Raw genomic sequence first — 27,137 nt, 5'->3', positions numbered from 1 at the left:
CTCAATAATAACAAGACAAACCAATTAAAAATGGGCAAAAGATCTGAGTAGACATTTCTCCAAATAAGATTTACAGACGTCCACTAAGCACATGAAAAGATGTTCAATATCATTAGCCATTAGGAAAATACCAATCAAAACCACAATGAGGGCTACCCTAGTGGCGCAGTGGTTGAGAGTCCACCTGCCGATGCAGGGGATACGGGTTCATGCCCCGGTCCGGGAAGATCCCACATGCCGCAGAGCAGCAAGGCCCGTGAGCCATGGACGCTGAGCCTGCACGTCCGGAGCCTGTGCTCCGCAGCGGGAGAGGCCACAACAGTGAGAGGCCCATGTACCGCAAAAAAAAAAAAAAAAAAACACACACAATGAGATAGCATTTTACAACACTAAGATGTCCATAATCAAAAAGACAGATAATATCAAGTGTTGGAGACCGTGAAGAAATTAGAACCATCAGATACTGGTGGTGTAAATGTAAAATGGATAGTTCCTCAAAACTTAAACACAGAGCTATTATATACGACCCAGAAATTCCACTCTTAGGTATGTACCCAAGAGAAATAAAAACATATGCCCACACAAAAACTTGTGCATGAATATTCGAGCAGAATTATTCATAATAGTCACAAAGGGGAACAACCCAAATGTTCATCAACTAATGAATGGATAAATAAAACATGATGTATCCATACAATGAAATTGGCAATGGTAATGAATGAAATGTTGATTCAAGCTACAGCATGGATAAACCTTGTAAACATGCTAAGTGAAAGAAGCCAAACACAAAAGACTGACATGTTGTGCTGTCTTCTTATATGAAATGTCCAAAATCTATTTTTAGAGGCATAAATCAAATTAGTATTGACTAGAGCTGGCAAATTTGTGAAGAAATGAGGAGTGACTGCTAACGGCTACTGGATTTCCTTTTGGGGTGAGTAGAGGGTTCTAAAATTGACTGTGGTAATGGTTGCACAACTCTGTGAACAATAAAAACCATTAAATTGTACAGTTTAAATGGGTGAATTCTTCAGCATGTGAGTTATAGCTCAAAGTTGTTTAAAAAAAATCTCTACAGTATAACTTATAATCATCTAAAAGTCAGTTATCAGATACCCCAAAGTTATTCCTGCTTGTTTGCTATAAATCCCAAGAACTATGATAGAATTTATTTTCCCCTCCAGTCTCCTAGAATTTCAAACAGTGAATCTTTTAGGGTCAGTTAGAAGAAATAAAGAAACACATCTTTTATTTTTAAGTCTGGCTCATCATATCAGAAGTCCATTTAATTCAGCTGAAATCCTCTAACATATACAGAAAAATGAGAAAAGGTTTCTCTCTCTAAGCTCAGTGATACTATCTAAAGAGATGGTAAAAATGTGTGGGTTTTCCAAATAGAAAACAAATTCCAATTTTTTCCCAACTGAAAACTGTCTGGTTTTATGATCAAACAAGTAGAGCGGGGAAAAGGTTGTGCAAAAATGTACTCCATCAAGGTTTCCAAAGTTGCAAGCAGGACACTAAATGGACCTTAACATAAATAAGTCAATAAAAGTATTGACTTATTCACTTTAATATCAAGTAGGATAATTCCAGTTTATTCACTTTGTAGGTAGTAGCTTTAAAAAATTTACTTTGATATACTGTATCTTTATGGGTCACAAAAAAGAATATTTTTCTGTTATTTTACTTATAGCTCAACTAAGTCTCAGTGAAGATATACTCTATCTCATACCACGTTTTCAATGGAAGAATAAGAAACATTTTTTTTCCAAAGAAAGGTGAAACATTTTGGTTTTTTTTTTAAACTATATCTGAGATTGTGGTTCATTTTATTCTGTAGCTTGGAATAAACATCACTTCTGCTTCTAAATGCATCTAGCTGTGGTCAAAGATTTGACAATAGTCTTTTTCTCTCATTATTAGGAATTTCAAAAGGATTATGAAGAGCTTAGATGAATAAAAAGGGAAACAATCTGGTAGCTATCTGAGAAACACTCCAGCCCACCCTAAGGGCTTATTTATGTACACCAGTATTCTAGGTCAGGGTGAATATAAAATAATTTAATACATGGTACCACTCCTTGAGGAATGACAAATAATAAAAATTTTTTAAAACAATTCCATAATTAACTGATTATGTCTAATTATTAAATTAGTAGAGATTATAAATACTTTAAGGAATTAAAGGGAATGGTATCCTACAGATAATTTTTCCATAGATGTCAAATGATATACATAAGACTATTCAATTCAGTAGTGTTTGGAATTTTTTAAAAAACTGGAAATATTAATTAAAAGGAACTGACTAGATAAATTACCATCAAAGCTACTGCAGTTGATTGTATTGATAACTGAGAAATCCTAGGGAGTACTACTCAAATCATAGTCTGTGTGAATTTTGTTCAGTGTCCAACATTCACAACCATATGTGGTAGATATGATCATGGCATATTCATTCAGTGGAATATCATTCAGCCCTAATATAAAAATGAGAAAACTTGTGTATTGATCGGGAACTATCATTAACAATTATTAATAGAAAAAAGTAAGATACAGAACTTGGTATGCTTACATTGTATAAAAAGGAGGAAGAATAATAAAAATTAAATTTACTTGTTAAGTGCATAAAATATTTCTAGAAGAACACACAGTGGCTGGGACACAGGAATGGAAAGGAGACTCTTCATTATATACTCTTTTGTACATTTGAATTTTGTTTTAAGTGAACATATTGCTATTACTTATTCAAAAATTAATTAAAGAATTTTTGAAGAGAAAAAGAAAAAATTAATGAAACCTGAAGTAATCCAGAAGTTTCCCAGAAATGGCAAGACATGAGTTAAGGTTGGAAAAACCATGATTTAGATAAAAAGGTCAAAAAGGAAATGTATTTCAGGAAGCAATATGGGGACTAAGGGGTGAATAAACAAAGAAATGTCTCCAAAATCAAGCTATATGTGGCAAGCAGTGGCAGATGGCATGCCAATTTACCTCTTGCTATTCTAACGTTAAGGGAACTAATAAGGCTCAAACTCTGTAACTGGTGTTTAAGGCAAAATAACAAGATCATGAATGTGATGTTTTAAATGATTAATTTGCTGGTGCTAGTTTCAGTTGGTGAAATTTCATAAAGCTGAGCATCTGTGATTTGTGCACTTTTCTGTATGTATGTTATAGTTAATTTAAAAAGAGACATAGAGATAGAGTTTAATCTGGAAGCTAGGTATAAAATAGCTTGAAGACAGAAAAAACATAAAATGAGACATAAGAAGGCAAATTAATAAGTCACTACAGCTATACAGCTTGAGAAATGAGGATCGATAATTGACAATATCAGTGAGAGTTAAGATCAAAGAGGCTTGGCCTGGTAAATGGATTTAAAGAAAAGAGAGACAGATGATACAATGACAACTTCAAGGCTTTAATAATAAATGATGACAATATCAGTAGAAATGGAAGAATGAGAATACGGAGCTACTTTAAAGAAAATACATTCATTTCAGCAGGAAATAAATGCTTAGGTAAAATACAAGGCTAAGGATACAAATTTGAGAGTCAGCTGCTTAAAGGTGATAAAACCAATAGATTGAATGTTGACAGAAAAGCAGAGAATTACAAGGACAAAGCCCATGAGAATGTATCAATGGAGGAACTAGAAGAAAAGCCGAAGGGTAAAGATTAAGTAAGCAAAAAAGAGGTTTGACAGAGTTACAGATGATGGGATAAAAAAGAAGTTATTAGCAATGTCGAATGTCAGAGATGTGAAAACTGCAAAAAGTCATAATTGGAATTTTCAGGTAAAGCCAGTATAGTAAAAGAAGTACTTCAGAAGCTGCTACCACCAATAACTAATAAAAAGAACAAAAATTGTTAAGAAAAAACAAAAATTTAAACATATCATTAGCAAATAAAGGAGTAAAACTTTATGCCACAAGTTTCACAGCATAGTTTCAAAGGAAAAAAAGAGAAAATTCTGGTGCTCTAGGCAGCATGGAAATGTGCCCAACACTACCCCTCAACTTTCAGAAGATATCCTGAGGAAGAAGAATTAACAAAATCCTGAGAATTCACACTGGATACTCCAAGATGAAAAGAAGCAGCATACACTGAACAGACCAACCTAGGGAAAAATCAAGAAAATAACTAAAGGAATATTACTCAGCCATTAAAAAAAACGAAATTGAGTTATTTGTAGTGAGGTGGATGGACCTAGAGTCTGTCATACAGAGTGAAGTAAGTCAGAAAGAGAAAAACAAATACCGTATGCTAACATATATATATGGAATCTAAAAAAAAATGGTTCTGAAGAACCATAGGGAACGATAAGATGTGAAGAAGTGAGAGACTGGCATTGACATATATACACTACCAAATGTAAAACAGATAGCTAGTGGGAAGCAGCCACAGAGCATAGGGAGATCAGCTCGGTGTTTTGTGACCACCTAGAGGGGTGGGATAGGGAAGGCGGGAGGGAGACACAACAGGGAGGGGATATGGGGATATATGTATTTGTATAGCTGATTCACTTTGTTATACAGCAGAAACTAACACAACAATGTAAAGCAATTATACTCCAATAAAGATGTTTAAAAAAAAAAAAAAAAAGAAAAGAACTAAAGAAAGAAGCTTCTCTGTACCAAGACAGGACCTCAGAAAAATGCAGGGAGGGCAGCCTTGGCTTGCCATTTTCCAGCACTCTATGAAGAACTGGTGGATGAAATTAAATCCAGAAGTACAGGATGTTTAATGGAATCTCATAAGAGAGAGTAAATCTCAGGGCCCCCAACAAGGCCAAACTCAGTCCCAGCCAATACCTCCCCACCCCTCTATCGCCATGCTCATATGACAAATAAACCAAAATTAAAAGTAAAACCTAGGAATTCCCTGGTGGCACAGTGGTTAAGAATCCGCCTGCCAATGCAGGGGACACAGGTTCGAGCCCTGGTCCAGGAAGCTCTCACATGCCATGGAGCAACTAAGCCCATGCGCCACAACTACTGAGCCTGCGCTCTAGAGTCCGCAAACCACAACTACTGAGCCCACATGCCACAACTACTGAGTCCGTGCACCTAGAGCCTGTGCTCCGCAACAAGAGAAGCCACCACAATGAGAATCCCACACACCACAATGAAGAGTAGCCCCTGCTCGACGCAACTAGAGAAAGCCTGTGTGCAGCAATGAAGACCCAATGCAGCCAAAAATTAAAAATAAATTAAAAAAAAAGTAAAACCTAGCTTCTGATCCAAACAAGATGGCATAGACCATTTTTCCCAGCTCAGCCCCACAAAACACAACTATAAACACTGAAAATAGCAAAAGGGACGACCAAAGAATAACTCTGAGAGGTAGAAAAGGGAAACTCCTTTGGCCCTAGGACTGGAAGAACAGCACAGAGGCAGGGTGTCTTGTACTCCCCTCACCCAACAGAAAACGGTCATCCATACCTGACTTTTCCCAACTTCCAGTCTGGGAACAGAAGGCAGTCCGTGTAGGCTAACTCCTCCCAGGATCCAACAAGAGTCCCTCTGACAACATCAGGCAAGCCAGACACCACCAGCAAGGGAGACAGATTATGAGCCTCACCAAAAACAAACAGCCAGGGGAAGCATTCTCCTTCCCTGATAGGCCTGAGAATCCCATTTTCTGCCAAGAGAAACGGAACTAGGCAGGAAGAACCAGCAAGAGAGATCCAGCAATAGCAAGCAGCCTGGTCAGAAAGCCTCCCTGTCCCCACAGGTCCAAGAATCACCTTTCCCACCCAGAAACACCAGAGCAGGTGCACAGAACTGGCAAAAGAGACCCAGCTCTAGCAAGAGGTCCAGTCCAGGAAGCTCCTTTTTCTCTGCGAGTCCAAGATTCTCCTTTCCTGACCAGAGACTGTAGGGCAGCTAGGGGGCACGGTAAAGAAATCCTATCTCACCCCTTCTCTAACCAATAGACATCTAGTACTGCTCAGCCTAAGAAAAATGTCTTCTACTCCCTCAAGCAGCACCACCACCATCAAGAACCAGTGGGAGCCCTAGTGATACCAGATAAAGCAAACCAAAATAACAGCACAAAGACTCAAAATTAAACTGTCACTGGAACCACAGCCCACAAAAATAGGCCAAGAACTGCATGTTAAATCTAACCAGAGTGACTGACTGCCTGTAAAAATAAAAGATTGAAATAGGCCCCAGAGTCTCCTAACATAATAGATAAAATATCTAGGCTTCAATTGAAAATCACCTGTCATATCAAGAACCAAGAAAAATAATCACAAGTTAAAAAAGAAAAGACAATTAACTTATGCCAACAACAAGAGAAATCAGATGTTGGAATTATCAGAAAAGGATTTTAAATCAGCCATCATAGAAATGCTTCAACAATCGATCACAAATTCTCTTAAAACAAATGTAAACCAGCAATTACAAATTCCCTTAAAACAACTGTAAAATTAGAAAACCTAAGCAAAAAAAAGAAGTTATTAAAAAACATGGAAATTATAGAACTAAAAAATACAATAACAGGAATAAAAAACTCACTAGATGAGCTCAACAGTAGACAACAAAGGATACAATCAGTGAATGTAAGAAAGAGGAATAGAATTGAACCAATCCAAACAACAGAGAGAAAATATACAGAAAATAAGAAGAAGAATAAGCAAAGCCTCGGGGACCTGCAGGACAATAACAGAAGACCCAACATTTGTATCTTCTGAGTTCTAGAAGGAGAGAAGAAAGTAGGGCTGAAAGAGTATTCAAAGAAATATGTCCAACTTGGTGAATGAGAAATCATGACAGTGTTTAGTAGAGTATAGACAGTAGATGAATGGAACAGAACAAAGAACCCAGAAATAGACCCACATAAATATGCTCAACTATTTTTTGACAAAGGTCCAGAAGCAATTCAATGAAGGAAAACTAGCCTTTTCAATAAATGGTACTGGAGCAATTGGATATCTATAGGCCAAAAAAAGAAAAAAAAAGAATGAACTCTGACCTAACACCTTACACAAAAATTAATTCAAAAACTTAAACATAAACGTAAAACTACAAAACTTCTATGAAAAAAGAAAAAAGAAACAGGAGGAAATCTTCAGGATCTAAAGCTAGGCAAAGTTCTTAGACTTGAAATAAAAAAACACAATCCATAAAAGGAAAAATTGATAAACTGGGCTCATCAAAAGTAAAAAGGTTGCCCTGTGAAAGCCAATGTGAAGATGAGAAAAAGACAGGCTAGAGACTGGGAGAAAATATTTGCAAACCACTTATCTGACAGAGAACTAGTACCTAGAATTCATAAGACCTCTTAAAATTCAACATTTAAAAACAACAACAACAATCCAACTAGAAAATGAGCAGAGGGCATGAACAGACATTTCACAGAAAAGGATATAAAAATGGCGAATGAGCACACAAAAGGATGTTCAACATAAATTAGCCATCAGGGAAATGCAATTAAAACCACATGGAGATACCACTACATACCTATCAGAATGGCTAAAATAAAATATAATGACAAGACCAAATGCTTGTAAGGATATGGAAAAAGTGGATCATTCATTTGTTCCTGGTTAGTAGACAAAAAATTGTACAGCCACTCTGGTTTCTTATAAAACTAAACATTCAACTACCATATGATCCAGCAATTGCACTCTTGGACATTTATGCCATAGAAATGAAAACATATGTTCACACAAAAACCTGTACACAAATGTTCATAGCAGCTTTATTTGTAATAGCCAAAAGCTGGAATCAGCACAGGGATCCTTCAACAGGTGAATGCATACCATGGAATACTACCCACATTAAAAAGGAACAGTCTATCAACATAGACAACAACTTGCATGAATCTTCAGGAATCCTGCTGAACGAAAAAAGCCAACCCCACAAAGTTATATACTGTATGATTCCATTTATATAACATTCTTGAAGTGAAAAAATTTTGGGAAAAGGACAGATTAGGGGTAGCCAGGGTTTAGGGCCTGCAGAGTGGAAAAGGGAGGTAAGTATGGTTACAGAAGGAGGATACAAGGGATTCTAGTAGTGTTGGAACTGTTCAGTATCTTGATGGTAGTGGTGGATACATGAATCTAGACAAATAATAAAATGTTACAGAACTTAACATACACACAACAAAGGAGTACAATTAAAACTGGAGAAATATGAATAAGATTAGTGGATTATGTCAATGTTAATATCCTGGTTGTCATAGTTTTGCAAAATGTTACCATGAGGGGAAACTAGACCAAATGTACAAGGGATTATTATTTCATACAGTTGCATATTAATCTACAATTACCTCAAAAGAAATTTCAATTTAAAAAAAAAAGTAATGCCCAGACCTCAAACTACAGGTTGGGGGAAGAACAATAACGTGGAGAGGGTGTCACAAATTTAGCTACATTCTTCCACAAGTAATAGAGCAAAAGCTGCCTACGTCAACCATAAGGAAGATGAAAAAAAAATTACAAGGAAATTATACAATCATACTGTAGCCAAAAATTACAAAGAGGGAGAGAGAGCAAGCAGGTGGGGGTACAATACAAACTGATTTGTAATATAAGTTCCAATTGGGCAAGGAATTGCTCTGTTCTCTTACTCCACTATTATCTCCAGTGCTTAAAACAGTGCCTTGCATATATAGTAGACAATAAAAATCTGTTAAATGAATTAACTGGTTAAGGCTACACAGCATTATACATGCATCCCCTCATGCCCTACAATCCCTACTTAGCCCTCTTCATTCTTTAGGATACTTAGTGATTCTAGGTATTAATTCTATTATTACTTGTAACACGAGGTATCAAATTTACAACCCTAACCTATAGGTTAAAATTCAAACTCCTTTGCCTGGTAATCCAAGCTGGCTCCAGACAGCCTTCCACCCTCAAACAATAGTACCACAACTTTCTACCTATGGTCCCTTAAATGTCCCATGATCATACCTCTGTAGTTTTGCAGATGTTGTTCCTTCAGTCTAAATGTTTTTATCCCTTGTCTGCCTGCAGAATTTTCAACAACTAAACTGTGAAGTTGTTTTCTCTGTGAAACCTTCTCTGACCATCCCCACAACCATAATTACCCAGGCCAACTTAGGTGTTCCCTTTTCTCAGATCTCAGGGATCATGTATGTACCTGTGATTAATATAACACTTCTCATAGTATATTTTAATTATTTGTTCAGGTATATTTCTCCCATCAAACTACGATATACATGAAAATAAGAATATTACAGAGTTTTCACTTTTATAACACTGGGGCTAAAATTACTACCTATATACAGTAGGTATTCAATTTATTATAAATAATTGCAAGAGCAAACCCATTTTTTAAATGATTTGTAAATGAGATTTTAAAATAAGAATTTCTATAATTTAGTGGATATTGAGTACAAATCAGGCAGAAATAGAGTATTATACAAAACTACAGGCATGTCATTAGCAAAGATGTCTATTTTAAAATAGCATCTTTTAAAATATACACTGTTTTAAAAGGTAAAACTAATAAATAGCATCTTTTAAAATAGCATCTTTCTTAAAAGGTAAAACTAGTAAAAATCCTAAAAAAATTATTGACTATTTAAATTTATTTAAATCTTTCTTATTTAATGGCATTCAGCTTGGTATTTAGGATCAAGTGAGTTATGTTGACTTTTCAGTTCACCATAAATAGTGCTTAAAAACTTTAAAAGAACCATTAAAAATTGCCATATTTTCAAAAATTAGAATTTCACCCTGTATAAAATAGATCTATAAATACATACTTCTTAAACAAAAATAGACACTATTTAATAGCAAAATATAAAACAGATAACTAGTATCCTTGACAGGACAATAGAATTCCCATGGTACATCTTATAAGTATAAGGGTATAGGCAAGTATTTCTTCTAAAATGCCTCTTGTTTTTCAACTTTTGGCTCCACAACTTTTTACATTCTGGAAACTTTTTTACATTCTCCAAATATACAGAGAAAATACTGTATTTATATAGCATAAAGAAACGGTAATCTGTACTGAATACTTCCAAGTAAGGAAGATTTATGTTAACACAGATGATATATTATTGTCAAAAGTATTTCTTTAATCATTTTTTTAACATTGAAATAAAATTCAAATATACCATGGAAGGTATGCTTACATAGAAAAATCAAAAAATAAGTGAATAAAAGCTGTGCCATAGAAACAGGAAATCTTTCATTCTTCCTCCAAGACAAATTTTCATAAGCTGGCAAGAAATTTAATAGGAAGATGGCAGAGTAGAAGGACATGCTCTAACTCCCTCATGTGAGAACACCGGAATCACAACTAGCTGCTGGACAATCATCGACAGGAAGACACTGGAACTTACCAAAAAAGATACCTCACATCCAAAGACAAAAGAGAAGGCACATTGAGATGGTAGGAGGGGCGTAATCACAGTAAAATCAAATCCCACAACTGCTGGGTGGGTGACTCATAGGCTGGAGAACCCTTATACCACAGAAGTCCATCCACTGGAGAGAAGGTTCTGAGCCCCACATCACGGTTCCCAACCTGGGGGTCTGGCAATGGGAGGAGTAATTCCTAGAGAATCACACTTTGAAGGCTAGTGGGATTTGATTGCAGGACTTTGACAGGACTGGGGGAAACAGAGACTCCACTCTCGGAGGGCACACACAAAGCAGTGTGCACATTGGGACCCAAGGGAAGGAGCAGTGACCCCAGGGGAGACTGAACCAGACCTACCTGCTAGTGTTGGAGGGTCTCCTGCAGAGGTGGGGGTGGCTGTGGCTCACGGTGGGGACAAGGACACTGGCAGCAGAGGTTCTAGGAAGTACTCCTTGGCGTGAGCCCTCCCAAAGTCTGCCATTAGCCCCACCAAAGAGCCCAGGCACGCTCCAGTGTTGGGTTGCCAAAGGCTAAACAACCAAAAGGGAGGGAACCCAGCCCCACCCATCAGCAGTGAAGCAGATTAAAGTTTTACTAAGCTCTGCCCACCAGAGCAAGAGTGAGCTCTACCCACCACCAGTCCCTCCCATCAGGAAGTTTGCACAAACCTCTTAGATAGCCTCATCCACCAAACAGCAGACAGCAGAAGCAAGAAGAACTACAATCCTGCAGCCTGTGGAACAGAAACCACATTCACAGAAAGATAGACAAGATGAAAAAGCAGAAGACTATGTACCAGATGAAGGAACAAGATAAAACCCCAGTAAAGTAACTAAATGAAGTGGAAAGAGGCAAGCTTCCAGAAAAAGAATTCAGAATAATGATAGTGAAGATGACCCAGGACCTTGGAAAGAGAATAGAGGCAAAGATCGAGAAGATGCAAGAAATGTTTAACAAAGACCTAGAAGAATTAAAGAACAAACAAACAGAAATGAACCATACAATAACTGAAATGAAAACTACACTAGAAGGAATCAATAGCAGAATAACTGAGGCAGAACAGATAACTGACCTGGAACACAGAGTAGTGGAATTCACTGCTGCATAACAAAATAAAGAAAAAAGAATGAAAACAAACGAAGACATCTTAAGAGACCTCTAGGACAACATTAAATGCAACAACACTCGCATTATAGGAGTCCCAGAAGGAGAAGAGAGAGAGGAAGGACCAGAGAAAATATCTGAAGAGATTATGGTCGAAAACTTCCCTAACATGGGAAAGAAAAGAGCCACCCAAGTCCAGGAAGTGCAGCGAGTCCCATACAGGATAAACCCAAGGAGAAACACGCTGAGACACATAGTAATCAAATTGACAAAAATTAAACACAAAGAAAGATTATTGAAAGCAGCAAGGGAAAAACAACAAATAACATACAAGGGAACTCCCAAAAGTTTAACAGCTGATTTCTCAGCACAAACTCTACAAGCCAGAAGGGAGTGGCATGATATACTTAAAGTGATGAAAGGGAAGAAGCTACAACCAAGATTACTCTACCCAGCAAGGATCTCATTCAGATTGCATGGAGAAATCAAAAGCTTTACAGACAAGCAAAAGCTAAGAGAATTCAGCACCACCAAATCAGCTCTACAACAAACGCTAAAGGAACTTCTCTAAGTGGGAAATAGAAGAGAAGAAAAGGACTTACAAAAACAAACCCAAAACAATTAAGAAAATGGTCATAGGAACATACATATCAATAATTACCTTAAACGTGAATGGATTAAATGCTCCAGCCAACAGACAGACACAGGCTTGCTGAATGGATACAAAAACAAGACCCATATATATGCTGTCTACAAGAGACCCATTTCAGACCTAGGGACACATACAGACTGAAAGTAAGGGGATGGAAAAAGAAACTCCGTGCAAATGGAAATCAGAAGAAAGCTGGAGTAGCAATACTCGTATCAGATAAAATAGACTTTAAAATAAAGAATGTTACAAGAGACAAGGAAGGACACTACATAATGATCAAGGGATCAATCCAAGAAGAATATAAAACAATTATAGATATAGTGGCACCCAACATAGGAGCACCTCAATTTATAAAGCAACTGCTAACAGCTATAAAAGAGAAAATCGACAGTAACACAATAATAGTGGGGGACTTTAACACCTCACTTACACCAACGGACAGATCATCCAAAATGAAAATAAATAAGGACACAGAACCTTTAAATGACACAATAGACCAGACAGATTTAATTGATATTTATAGGACATTCCATCCAAAAACAGCAGATTACACTTTCTTCTCAAGTGTGCATGGGACATTCTCCAGGATAGATCACATATTGAGTCACAAATCAAGCTTCAATAAATTTAAGAAAACTGAAATAATATCAAGCATCTTTTCTGACCACAACGCTATGAGATTAGAAATGAATTACAGGGAAAAAAACGTAAAAAACACAAACACATGGAGGCTAAACAATATGTTACTAAATAACCAAGAGATCACTGAAGAAATCAAAGAGGAAATCAAAAAATACCTAGAGACAAATGACAAGGAAAACACGACGATCCAAAACCTATGGGATGCAGCAAAAGCAGTTCTAAGAGGGAAGTTTACAGCTATACAAGCCTACCTCAGGAAACAAGAAAAATGTCAAATAAACAATCTAACCTTACACCTAAAGGAACTAGAGAAAGAACAACAAACAAAACCCATAGTTAGCAGAAGGAAAGAAATCATAAAGATCAGAGAAGAAATAAATGAAATAGAAACAAAGAAAACAATAGCAAAGATCAATAAAACTAAAAACTGGTTCTTTGAGAAGATAAACAAAATTGATAAACCATTAGCCAGACTCAACAAGAAAAAGAGGGAGAGGACTCAAATCAATAAAATTAGAAATGAAAAAGGAGAAGTTACAACAGACACTGCAGAAATACAAAGCATCCTAAGAGACTACTACAAGCAACTCTATGCCAATAAAATGGACAACCTGGAAGAAATGGACAAATTCTTAGAAAGGTACAACCTTCCAAGAGTGAACCAGGAAGAAATGGAAAATATGAGCAGACCAAACACAAGTAATGAAATTGAAACTGTGATTTAAAATCTTCCAACAAACAAAAGTCCAGGACCAAATGGCTTCACAGGTGAATTCTATCAAACATTTAAAGAAGAGCTAACACCCATCTTTCTCAAACTCTTCCAAAACATTGCAGAGGAAGGAACACTCCCAAACTCATTCTATGAGGCCACCATCACCCTGATACCAAAACCAGACAAAGATACTACAAAAAGAGAAAATTACAGACCAATATCACTGATGAATATAGATGCAAAATCCTCAACAAAATACTAGCAAACAGAATCCAACAACACATTAATAGGATCATACTCCATGATCAAGTGGGATTTATCACAGGGATGCAAGGATTCTTCAATAAACACAAATCAATCAATGTGATACACCATATTAACAAATTGAAGAAGTAAAACCATATGATCATCTCAATAGTTGCAGAAAAAGCTTTTGAAAAAATTCAACACCCATTTATGATAAAAACTCTCCAGAAAGTGGGCATACAGGGAACCTACCTCAACATAATAAAGGCCATATATGACAAACCCACAGCAAACATCATTCTCAATGGTGAAAAACTGAAAGCATTTCCTCTAAGATCAGGAACAAGACAAGGATGTCCACTCTCACCACTATTATTCAACATAGTTTTGGAAGTCCCAGCCATGGCAATCAGAGAAGAAAAATAAATAAAAGGAATACAAATTGGAAAAGAAGAAGTAAAACTCTCACTGTTGGCAGATGACATGATACGATACACAGAGAATCCTAAAGATGCAACCAGAAAACTACTAGAGCTAATCAATGAATTTGGTACATTGCAGGATACAAAATTAATGCACAGAAATCTCTTGCATTCCTACACACTAATGATGAAAAATCTGAAGGAGAAATTAAGAAACACTCCCATTTACCATTGCAACAAAAAGAATAAGCCTACGTAGGGAGACAAAAGACCTGTATGCAGAAAACTATAAGACACTGATGAAAGAAATTAAAGATGATACCAACAGATGGAGAGATATACCATGTTCTTGGATTGGAAGAATCAATATTGTGAAAATGACTATACTACCCAAAGCAATCTACAGATTCAATGCAATCCCTATCAAATTACCAATGGCAGTTTTTACGGAACTAGAACAAAATGTCTTTAAATTTGTATGGAAACACAAAAGACCCCGAATAGCCAAAGCAGTCTGGAGGGAAAAAAAATGAAGCTGGAGGAATCAGACTCCCTGACTTCAGACTATACTACAAAGCTACAGTAATCAAGACAATATGGTAGTGGCACAAAAACAGAAACACAGATCAATGGAACAGGATAGAAAGCCCAGAGATAAACCCACGCACCTATGGTCAACTAATCTATGACAAAGGAGGCAAGGGTACACAGTGGAGAAAGACAATCTCTTTAATAAATGGTGCTGGGAAAACTGGACAGCTACATGTAAAAGAATGAAATTACAACTCTCCCTAATACCATAAACAAAAATAAACTCAAAATGGATTAGAGACCTATATGTAAGACTGGCCACTATAAAACTCTTAGAGGAAAACATAGGAAGAACACTCTTTGACATGAATCACAGCAAGATCTTTTTTGATTCACCTCCTAGGGTAATGGAAATAAAAACAAAAATAAACAAATGGGACCTAATGAAACTTCAAAGCTTTTGCACATCAAAGGAAACCATAAATAAGACAGAAAGACAACCCTCAGAATGAGAGAAAATATTTGCAAATGAATCAGTGGACAAAGGATTAATCTCCAAAATATATAAACAGCTCTTGCAGCTCAATATTAAGAAAACAAACAACCCAATCCAAAAATGGGCAGAAGACCTAATTAGACATTTCTCCAAATAAGATATACAGATGGCCAAGAAGCACATGAAAAGCTGCTCAACATCACTAATTATTAGAGAAATGAAAAGCAAAACTACAGTGAGGTATCACCTCACACCAGTTAGAATGGGCATCATCAGAAAATCTACAAACAACAAATGCTGGAGAGGGTGTGGAGAAAAGGAAACCCTCTTGCACTGTTGGTGGGAATGTAAATTGATACAGCCACTATGGAGAACAGTACGGAGGTTCCTTAAAAAACTAAGAATAGAACTACTATATGACCCAGCAATCCCAGTACTGGGCATATACCCAGAGAAAACCATAATTCAAAAAGACACATGTACCCCAATGTTCACTGCAGCACTATTTGCAATAGCCGGGTCATGGAAGCAACCTAAATGCCCGTCGACAGTTGAACAGATAAAGAAGATGTGGTACATATATACAATGGAATATTATTCAGCCACAAAAAGGAATGAAATTGGTACTTGTTGAGACGTGGATGGATCTAGAGACTGTCATACAGAGTGAAGTAAGTCAGAAGGAGAAAAACAAATATCGTATAATAGCGCATATATGTGGAACCTAGAAAAATGGTACAGATGAACTGGTTTACAGGGCAGAAGTTGAGACACATATGTAGAGAACAAACGTATGGACACCAAGGGGGTGAAGCCACGGGGGGTGGATATGGTGGTGTGATGAATTGGGCGATTGGAATTGACATGTATACACTGATGTGTATAAAACTGATGACTAATAAGAACCTGCTGTATAAAAAATAAATTAAATTAAAAATTTTTAAAAAGAAATTATAGAATTTGAATTTATACTCCTTGACTAATAAAACCCCTCCAAATCAGTTTATGGTTCTAGTTACTTTATCAGAATATGTTTGTTCATTGATAAAGACTATAAAAATCATTTGCCCAAGTACAAAAATAATTACTTAACGGTATTTCTTACCTTTTATATGTTTCAATACTGACAGAAGTCAGAAATAGTGACTATGTGAACAAAGTCTTAAGCTGCTTGCAGCAAGACAGAAACAAAGTCACAAAAAGCCACCAAGTGTGCAAGTAATAACCACAGTTGCAAAACAAAAAATTGACCTCACATGAATACAAAATGAGGTGCTTTTTCAGAAGCAGTTAAAGAGGCTGGAATGAACAGTCACCAAAGTTTAATCACAAAGACAACATCATTCATTATCAGTTAATATATGCTGACCTTGACCACCTTACAGATATGGTATCTAAAACTCCCCCAACACTTTCTTCCTTATTTCAAAGTGTTGCTTTAGGGCTTCCCTGGTGGTGCAGTTGTTGAGAGTCCGCCTGCCGATGCAGGGGACATGGGTTCGTGCCCCAGTCTGGGAAGATCCCACATGCCGTGGAGCGGCTGGGCCCGTGAGCCATGGCCGCTGAGCCTACGCATCCAGAGCCTGTGCTCTGCAACGGGAGAGGCCACAAAAGTGAGAGGCCCGCGTACCGCAAAAAAATAAATAAATAAATAAATAATAAAATAAAAGTTAAATTCAACTGACACAGCACTAGATTAGCCAGACAGCCTATGGGAACAGCATTAATAGATAATGATGTTTCATTGAGAGAGAACACTGAATAAAAGCTGTGTGAGGTTTATAAACAAATGAACAACATGTTTGCTTTTAAATTAACTGTTTTTTTTTTTTTTAATGTATTTGGGGCTTCCCTGGTGGCACAGTGGTTGAGAGTCCGCCTGCCAATGCAGGGGATGCAGGTTCGTGCCCCAGTCCGGGAAGATCCCACATGCTGCAGAGTGGCTGGGCCTGTGAGCCATGGCTGCTGAGCCTGCGCGTCCGGAGCCTGTGCTCCACAACGGGAGAGGCCACAACGGTGAGAAGCCCGCGTACCGCAAAAAAAAAAAAAAAAAAAAATGTATTTGAAGTACTGATATTTAAAATTATTTGGGCAGAGCAGGATTATTAACAGAATTTTTGTTTATTTGTTTTAAGCTATTATATAAATCAACAGGTATTTATTGAGTAACCATGGGAGAGATACTGTTAGGGATACAAACATAAATAAAATCCTGGATTGCTGCCTTCAAACAACTTACTGTGTATTAAGAATAAATAGACATGTTCACAGGTAACAATGACACAATTCATTCAAAATTCATTCAGCAACAGTAGTGAGCACCTATTTGCCAGGCATATTTCTCAGTGCTGGGAATATCAAGATGCATAAAATTACAGCCCCTAGTCTCAAGAAGCTCACCACCTACTAGGGTTAACAAATGTGGAAACAAACAAATGCCATATAATTAAACGGGTTCACAAATACAAATTGGTTATGAGCTCAGTGGGGATACAGGGGAAGTATGTACCACATTTCTAGAGACAATCAGGGAAGCCTTCACAGAATATAAAAGCCTGAGGTACAAAGTGCTACAAAGACACAGAGAAAGGAAAGAGTACAGCTGAGCAGAGTACTCAAAAAACCTTTATTAAGAAGAGAAGATCATTTCACAATTATATGTGTATCATGCTCTACACCTTAAACTTATACAATGTTATATGTCAATTATATCTCATTAAAGCTAGAAAAACTATTTTTAATCAAAAAAAAAATTCTCTGGCAAGCCTTGAGGTATAGTCATGAAAGGAGCTCATGTATATGCATGTCTCTCTGCAAAGGTGTGTGTAGAGGTGGCTTTGGAAACAGTCCTGGGTTGAAATCCTAACTCCACCATTTCATAACTGTGTAACTGCACATTTTAATTAACCTCCTAAAAGGTCGGTTTTCTTATCTTTAAAATGGGGATAGTAATACCTAGTTTGCAGGGTTATTGTGAAGATTAGATGAGACAAAGTATTTAGTGTGTCCGGCTTTGGAGAGACATTAAAAAGCAGTCATTGCTAATAAAGCATGAGAGAGAGAGAGCACCCACACAAGAGAGAACATAGAAGAGCAAGTGATGGAGGAGGGCTCCTTTCTAAATACAAGTTTGAACATAAGCAAGGATACACAGGTGGAAAAATGGGGAACATGTTTGCGAACCATGGCTAATTTGAAGGAAAACAGGGGAACAAAGTTAAAAGGATTAAGTGCACAATGCATACTAACTTGTATGCCCTAAATTCTCAAACTATAACTGTTATCCGGATACCTCTTGGCCTTTTAACTCTTCCTATATGATCAATTATTATAAAAGAGTTCAGTTTTCAAATTAAGGCCAAATTTTTTTCCTTCAAGGAGAGTAACAATGTAGGGAGAAGTAAAAATAATTTCAAAACCCATGTGTACTTTCAAATAGGCTCAATAAAGGCACACATATACTAACAGAATGGCAACCAACAAGGTTTCATCAGTTATAAGTTATATGAACTAGGCCAAAGCCAGTCCCTACTCTGCAGTGAGAAAGCCTGTCAGAGAGCCCATATCAGGCAAACTTTGTGCCACTCTTTAAAACATGGAGGAAAGTCAATTTCATTCTTGGCTTTTTTGTATAATTCCATCTTTTCCCAAAAGGCAAGGCCTAACTCCCACTCCTGTCCCATCCTTCTTTACAGTCATGCTCCAACAAATCTGTTTTCTTCCTAAATTGTTCTTCTAGAATTCCATTCAGTTTGTAAATAAACTTCCTTAAATCTCTACCCTTTAATTCCCATCAGAAACCTGGTTCCCCCAAAACACAGGCTCTTACGTGGAGACTACACCTTCCCTACATTCCACCACCCACATCCATGGGGCTGGGGGGTGGGGGGAGCGGCAGGGGGGAATGAGGGGTGGGTAACATTATCCTGATTCCCTAGCGCCATTTCCAAATCACTGCTTTTCCAATCTTATTCAAAAATCTCTTCTCCTTTGAAATTTACACCATTCAGCTCTACCAGATTCTATTCCACCTTGCTGTTATTATTTCCATATCTGCCTCTCAATCTCCACTTGCTCCCAATCTTATTCTCCAACCCAAGTCTTACCTTCATCCATGGAGATTTTAACCTCTGTAGTCTTTCTCTTCTCCAAAGATCTATTTAATCAAGTCCATTTCAACTACCCATTGCTACTGGCCATAATCTGAATCCAAAACTGTTTCATCTCTGCAATGGTAAATTTTACTATTCTAGTTCTAGACCATAACCTACTACCTTCCTACTCCTCTCTGGAGTCTAAACTGCTACTATACCTACTCTTTGACCTCAAAATGATCTCCAGTCACCATTTCCTCTAAAATTTATCAGCTCCCCCTATATTCTCTCCCTTCTAGGGTAAGGATGTCACTTATCATCCAGAACTAGGGTACTTTTCAGAGTAAAATGAGGTGTTATTCTTCATTATGCCAGGACTACAGGTGTAAACCTGGTCTGTCCTAGACAAAGTAGGACATAGAGCCCCCCTACTTCTTTCCCTACACACTGTGAATCAACTGAGCTCCCTTAACTTTCTTTCTATTGTACTTGTCCTAAAAACCTTCAACTCTTAATCAATCCTTCTTTCTTCCCCCTAGCCACTTTTTTTTAAAGCTTCACTACCTCTTACTAGTATTTCAAGACTGTGCTCAGATCACCTCCACTAGGCAGCCTTCTCTTGCCTCTGCCTTTTGTTATCATAACATTCAGGAATGACAGTATCCTATTCATGACTGTATCCTCATGTTTCTCATACGATGTCAGGCATATAGGTATATTCCCATAGATGTACTCCATGAGCCTCAAAGTTTGACTCTAATTATCTCTTATGTGTTTATTCTGAAGTGCATCATATGAAAAATGATTACTTTTACAATTTAATAGAGATTAAACAAGTCAAAGATAGCAATTACACAATAAAAACTAGCACGTATTTTCCTTAGCATGCGCTTTTTAAATTTATCTTCCTCAGATATTCGATTAACTCTGGGTTTTGCCTGTTACTCTCTGCTCATGATTCTGTCCTCTTACGTTTCAAATATAAAGCCACATCAAACAAATTTTGGAAGTACATGAAGTATAAGTAGAAATGAAAGGACAAGTAGGAAAAGCAAATTTCAGAATATGTATATCAAATGATCCTCTTTTTAAAATTATACAAATATAAACACACATGTTTTTAATACAGTTGGCCCTTCATATACACAGGTTCCACATCCATGGATTCAACCAACCATGGATCAAAATATTCAAGAAAAAAAAAATTCCTCAAAGTTCCAAAAAGCAACACTTGAATTTGCCACATGCCAGCAACTATTTCTATAACATTTATATTGTTTTAGGTATTATAAGTAATCTACAGATGATTTAAAGTACAGGCATAGCTCGTTTTTATTGCACTCCACTTTCTTTCACTTCGCAGATAATGTGTTTTTTACAAATTGATGGTCTGTAGCAACCCCACATCGAGCAAGTCTGTCGGCGCCATTTTTCCAACAGCAGTTGCTCACTTCATGTCTCTGTGTTACATTTTGGTAATTCTCTCAGTAATTCAAACTTTTCATTACTACTATATATATCTGTTATGGTGATCTGTGATCAGTGATCTTTGATGTTACTACTATGATTCACTGAAAGCTCAGGTGATGGTTAGCATTTTTCAGCAATAAAGCATTTTTTAATCAAGGTATGTACATTGTTTTTTAAAACAATGCTATTTATTGCACACTTAGTAAACCACAGTACAGTGTAAACATAACTTTTATACGCACTGGGAAACCAAAACATTAGTGTGACTTGCTTTACTGCAATATTAGCCTTATTGCAGTAGCCTAGAACCAAACCCACAATATCTCTGAGGTAGCCTGTACATGGGAGGATGTGTGTAGGCTACATGCAAATACCATGCCATCTATATAAGAGACTTGAGCATCCTCAGATTCTGGTATCAGCAGGGGGTCCTGCATCATTGATATCCCTGGCAGACACCAAGGGATGACTATATACATTTTAAAAGTTCAAACTGATATACATCAAACCTTTAACATTAGCTACCTCTGAAGAATGAGAGTTAGAATACTGGGAAGAATGTCACTTTTTATTTTATGTATCTCTAGTTTGTATTTTTATAAGAGGATATATTCATTTTATAATGTTAACAAAATTTAAAGAAAAGACTCCCCAACAGGTTTTTTTTAAGACTGAGGACTGAGAAGATAAAAATCAAATTTCAGAGATGAATGCTTAACATTAAAAATTATTTCTCCTTCATGGGACTACCCTGGCAGTCCAGTGGTTAAGACCCCATGCTTGCAATGCAGGGGGCTAAGGTTCGATTCCTGGTCGGGGAACTAAGATCTCTCATGCTGCACGGAGTGGCCACAAAAAAAAAATTTATTTCTCCCTCAAATATAGTTAATTTATTTTTATTCAGAAAATGACAAAGGTATTTATATCATGAGACAGAAAAATCTCCCAGTTGTATTCACGTAACAGAATCTTGACCCCTCTCACAGAATGCTTCTGGTTTCCAGAGAACAATTTTATCCCTGTTCCATATCCCAGGCTCCTGAACCAAAAGTCTCATCCTTCTCTTTTCCCTCATTTTTTTCAGGTTTTACCTGAACCAATTCTAGCTCTAATTCAGCACCTCAACAATAAATTGATCTAACCACAGGTTGAACCATTACTGTAGTTGCCCAGGAAAGGAATCTTTGTCTTTTTGCTCTGTGTCTTAGTAAACGCCTTTCATTTATTATTATTTTTTTTTTTGCTGTACGCGGGCCTCTCACTGTTGTGGCCTCTCCCATTGCGGAGCACAGGCTCCGGATGCGCAGGCTCAGCAGCCATGGCTCACGGGCCCAGTGGCTCCGTGGCATGTGGGATCTTCCCAGACCGGGGCACGAACCCGTGTCCCCTGCATTGGCAGGCGGACTCTCAACCACTGCGCCACCAGGGAAGCCCCATTCATTTATTTATTCATCCAATAAGTACTTTAAAAATGTCTACAATATGCCAGACACTAAGTGAAGTCCTGAGTACAGAGATAAAAAAGTACTGGTCACAGCCTCAGGAAGCTTATTAGAGGAAGGGAAGAGTTCTAATACCTAACAATAACTGCCCTAAGGAATCCCTGTACCAAGTACAGTAAAAAAACAGAAGTATAATCTAATCCTGGCTGAAGGAAAAGTCTTCATAGACATCCCTAAAACATCCAGAGTAGTTCCTTCCTCACTGGCACTTTCTTCCTTTCCTCTCAACCAAAATATGACTCTCTCCACTTTGAAAATACTGCTTAAAACTTACCTCCCACTTCCTCCCCACAAAGCTCCACTTGTTCCTAAATGCCATGTAATTCTTAAAGAAAACCAAACAAATCTGTGAAACTCAAAAGCCAGCAAGGAAGGAAGAAAGAGAACACTCACTGAAGGCCAGCCCTACACAAGTACCAGAGAGAGCAGGTACTTAGATCTTTTCTTATTGTGCCTAGCTCTGATTGTCTCTACTAACTTACTTATATATCATTTGCATTTCAATCTACTTCCCACTTGAAATTGTGCATTTTTCAAAGATGAAGACTTAGACTGCTACAGCTTTGTAACGTCCACAGTGACTACATATATATTCCTAGGTATAATCAACTGGTTAGGAGGTGGGAATGGGCCACAGTAGGTGGGGGAATAACTCCTGCAGACTTCAGTTGTTTTAAATGAATTTCAGTTGCTAACTGGTGCCAGTGGGTTGAATACAACATAAATTTCCCAGTTTTTTTTTATCTTTAACTTAATGCAACCAAATGTAGAAACCTCAGCCAAAGTATATTTAAAGTTGGATTGATGTTTTTTCAAAAAAGCTTGGAATAAACAATTTTATCTCCAGCAACCTCAGAGAATTGGAAGGAAAAAGCAAACTGCAAATAAGTTTTGGATGAATAATGTTCTCAGAAACCAGGCAATTCTCAAGAAAGACATTAAGTATACACAAACTATATATTTTAAGAGAAAATACAGATAGATAATGAAAAACAAAAAGAGGTGGGGACTGTTCCAAGATTAAAAGAGAATAAAGAGATAAGAATCAAACACAGTGCATGAAACCTGATTGAATCCTAAATCCAAAAAACTCAAAAAAAAATGTTTAGGGACAACTGGGGAGATCTGAATATGGACCATTATATTAAACATATTCTTAAATTAATGTTAATTTTCTTATATAAATATTGATATTATAATCATGCAGAAAATCATCCATATTCTTAGGAAATGCATGCTTAAAAATTTATATTATATATTTATATATTATAATATAAATATAATATATATTTTTAATATAGTTTCCAGCAGTTTTTAAAATATATAAATAAATAAAGAGAGAAAATGTAGCAAAAATTAACAGTGAGTGAATACAGATGAAAGGTAATATGGGTGTTCATTGTCCCGCATTTTCCATTTTTTCTGTAGCATTGAACATTTTCAAAATGAAATATTGAAGGGGTGGGAAGATGGATTGAGAAGATGCCAGCTTGACAGAAGCATAAGGGGTAAAAGCAGCACTAGTCTCAGCAAACTTAAAAATGAACTGTGTGATCTTGGGCAGGTCATGGAAGCTCTCTAGGTCTCAGCTGAAAGAAGAGGAAGTGAATGATCTCTAAGGTAACCTTCCAGCTACAAAATCCCATTATTCAACTACTTCTTCTCAGCTCTAAAACTCAAAAGATAACCATATGCGAAGAGGGAAAACTCACAGGACTGTAAAAAAAAATAAAGTATTTAAAACAGCTAGCCAAATGCTTGTCACAAACAATAAATATTAACTCCTCTCTTTTGAAAACACTGTAAAAATTCTTCAGCAAAAAAAATACAAAAGAAAGATATGACTACTAATTAACTTAGAAAAAATAAGTAACACAGAAGTGGAAAGGTCTACTTTAATATCTATTCAATTTCTACTGAATTAAAAACTATGTGTTTGCATCTAAATAAAGCAAAACAAAGTATTAACTAGTACATATTACAAATTTGTCAGATGCTTTTATTTCCAGCACTAATGTTATTTGTAGCATTATAATTAATTTCCCTTTTGGTAAAACAACTAATCCTTGAGATAATGGGAAAGATAATTATCTAAAAAGATTCTGTACCTGATGCTAGCATCCACCCAGTTGCTCAAAACCCAAAAATCATGGAGTCATCCTTGAGTAACACTCTTTCCACACCAAAAATATCCATAGATTTTGACTAAAAAAAAAGAAAGTCAGCTCAAATCCATCCATCTCCCTCTTGTTGCTAGCATCTTAATCAGGGCACCACTATCTTTCACCTTAGCTCCTAAAATTGCCAGCTTTCAGTCCCAGCCCACTTAGTCCATTCCTCACATAGTAGCTAAAATGATGATATCATTTAAGAACAAAACAAACTACATGCCAAACCCTTCAAAGCCCTGAATATAACTTCTTCCTACCCATCTCGGTCTCTCCTACTATGTCAGCCACAATGCGGTTTTTTAAATTCCTCAAATTCACCAAGCTCTTTCCTCCTTCAAAGTCTTTGTACCCACTATTCCTTTTTTTTTCTTTTTTTCCACCCAGCTTTATTGAGATATTATTGACATATAAGATATGTAAGTTTAAGGTGTACAATGTGATAATTAGATGCATGTATACATTGTAAAATGATTATCACAATAAAGTTGGTTAACATCTCCATACCTTCACATAATTACAACTGAGTCTGTGTGTGTGTGTGTGTGTGTGTGTGTGTGTGAGTGGTGATAGCATTTAAGATCTACTCTCTTAAAAACTTTCAAGTATATAATACAGTATTTTAAATTAGATTCACCATGTTCTACATTAGATCCCCAGAACTTATTCATCTTATAGCTAGGAGTTTGCACTCTTTGACCAGCATCTCCCCATTTCTCCCATTTCCCAGCCTCTGGCAACCACAATTCCACTCTCTATTTCTATGAGTTTGGCTTTTTAAGATTCCACATAAAAGTGAGAACACACTTTTGTGTGTATTTGCCTTTCTCTGTTTGACTTATTTCACTCTTCCATTCCTTCAAATGAGAATGCTTTCCTCACCAAAAATATCACCACCACCATGCCCCCCCAACACACACACACCCTCCTTAAAATAGCTCCTTTTCATATATAGGTTTCACCTTAAATACCAACTCCTTAGAGGAGTTTTTTGTGACCACCCTATCTGAAGTAGCTCCGGCCACCTTATCTCCAAATCATTTGCTTTCCTTCAAAACATTTACTGCAATTCATAATTATTTTGTCAGTGTAGTTTTTAACCTCTCCCATCCTCTAGAATATAAGCTATAAAGATAGGATATCCAACTTATCCGTCATTATATCACCAGAATCCCCAGGAAATTCTCTGATCCTTAATACAAGCCTATTAATGTGCATCAAATAAATGAATAAAATAGTAAGTGAATATAGGATAATGGACTAATAATGCTATTAATGGAAATACAAAAACCAGGAGAAGTAAGTGTTTAAGAAAAATAAAACACACTGAGTTTGGTATAAGGCAGTTGAAAATATGGGACTGGTGGGCACACAGGTCGGGAAAGAGATACAGAGTTGGCTTCTGCTGACTGTAAGTGTTAGTTGAAAAAAATAATAACTAAATCACAAATGGAATAGAATGCAGTAGGATAAATGCTAAGCAAAAAAATAAATAACACAAATATAAAATGATTGTAGCCTGCCTAGGTAGGAGAATAACATAAAGAACACTATAAAATTAAGACAAGTCAAAACTGTTTTCACAGTTTCAGAGGAAAAAAATATATATATGTATATATATGTATTAATATATGTGTGTGTGTGTATATATATATATAAATTTATTTAGTAATTTACTAAGAAGAGTAAAGTAATCCTACCTTACTATTCGTCGCTGGTCATATCTTAGCTAAAGTAGCAGGTCCATGTTGAAGGATTACACATTAGGGATGAGGAAGACACTTGAGAAAATGTGCAGTGAAGTCTCACGGGAATGATCATATGTCTAGGCAGAAAACGTGAGCTGCAAGAAGAAATTCAAGGAGTCAGAACTGTTCACTACAGAAAAAAAGGTAAAAATGGACACATGGAGTATGGTAGGCTCCTACTGGAAATCAACTTTGGCAGTTCATCATGCTCACGACATTTAAAATCACGATGCTATGCTTACCTAGCTTGTCCATCCCCTGCTTACTCTCTCCCCTTTCTTTCCACAACTTTCCCAATAAGTAATGCATTTTATCTTCTCCCTAACCTATTTCCTCAGTTTTGAAGATGTAATTCATGTTTTTCTCCATTTTCACAGCATAAAACTAATTTCAAATTTGAAACGCATTAGAAGAAGCAAAATTTTAAATATTTTATATATAATATGTTAAGATATTACAGCCTAAAGAAATAATTAACTATGTAAGAAAAACTCTGTCAAAGGCTGGGAAGGTTTGGGAAGGATTCTCCTGGCAAACACCCACTTTCTTTGTCTAACATGATTCAGTATGCCAAAGCATGGCTCTGATGTTATCTGCTCTCATTCAATCCTTGAAACTAGGAGAATTTCTAAGATGTTCCTTGGTCACTGGTTGAATGTGCAGTTTACAGCCCTGTCACAGTTTCTCATTTTTTGCCTCCTGCCCTCATATTTCTAACCCTGACTTCTTGGTTTGTAATCAACTCTCTTCTTTCAAGCTCCTCTTTTCTGTTTGCCTATTCTGTTTCCTGTCATTTCCTTTGTTTCCTTGACTTTCGCATGAATCAGAGGACATTTCATACATGTTACCAATAAATAAGATTATTCCTTTCTTTTTGGTCAGGAAACTAACCAAACACAGTATATCAGGAGTATCTTCCACGTCTCCTACTCTTCTAAGCTTTTTACGCATTTTCAAAAGCATTCCTTCTTTGCCCCCTAACAAGCATTTTA

The 27,137-nt window shown here is 36.7% G+C and overlaps 1 protein-coding gene across 4 annotated transcripts in view; it reads right to left on the bottom strand.

Annotated features, from left to right (window-relative positions):
* FER (FER tyrosine kinase) overlaps positions 1 to 27,137 on the bottom strand; it is a 481,592-nt gene that overhangs the window by 439,665 nt on the left and 14,790 nt on the right. For 3 of the 4 annotated variants that reach the window (XM_081230854.1, XM_081230857.1, XM_081230855.1), the window contains exon 2: positions 26,098 to 26,240. The exons of the other annotated variant lie outside the window; for it this stretch is intronic. The gene's annotated coding sequence lies outside the window, so the exon portion shown is untranslated. The remainder of the gene's footprint in view (positions 1 to 26,097; positions 26,241 to 27,137) is intronic. 4 annotated transcript variants of the gene reach the window in all.

Source organism: Mesoplodon bidens (genome assembly GCF_964165515.1).
Source record: "Mesoplodon bidens genome assembly, chromosome: 4".
Lineage (NCBI taxonomy): Eukaryota > Metazoa > Chordata > Mammalia > Artiodactyla > Ziphiidae > Mesoplodon > Mesoplodon bidens.
The sequence above is the reverse complement of the archived record's forward strand: the minus strand, read 5'-3'. Positions and strand labels throughout refer to the sequence as shown.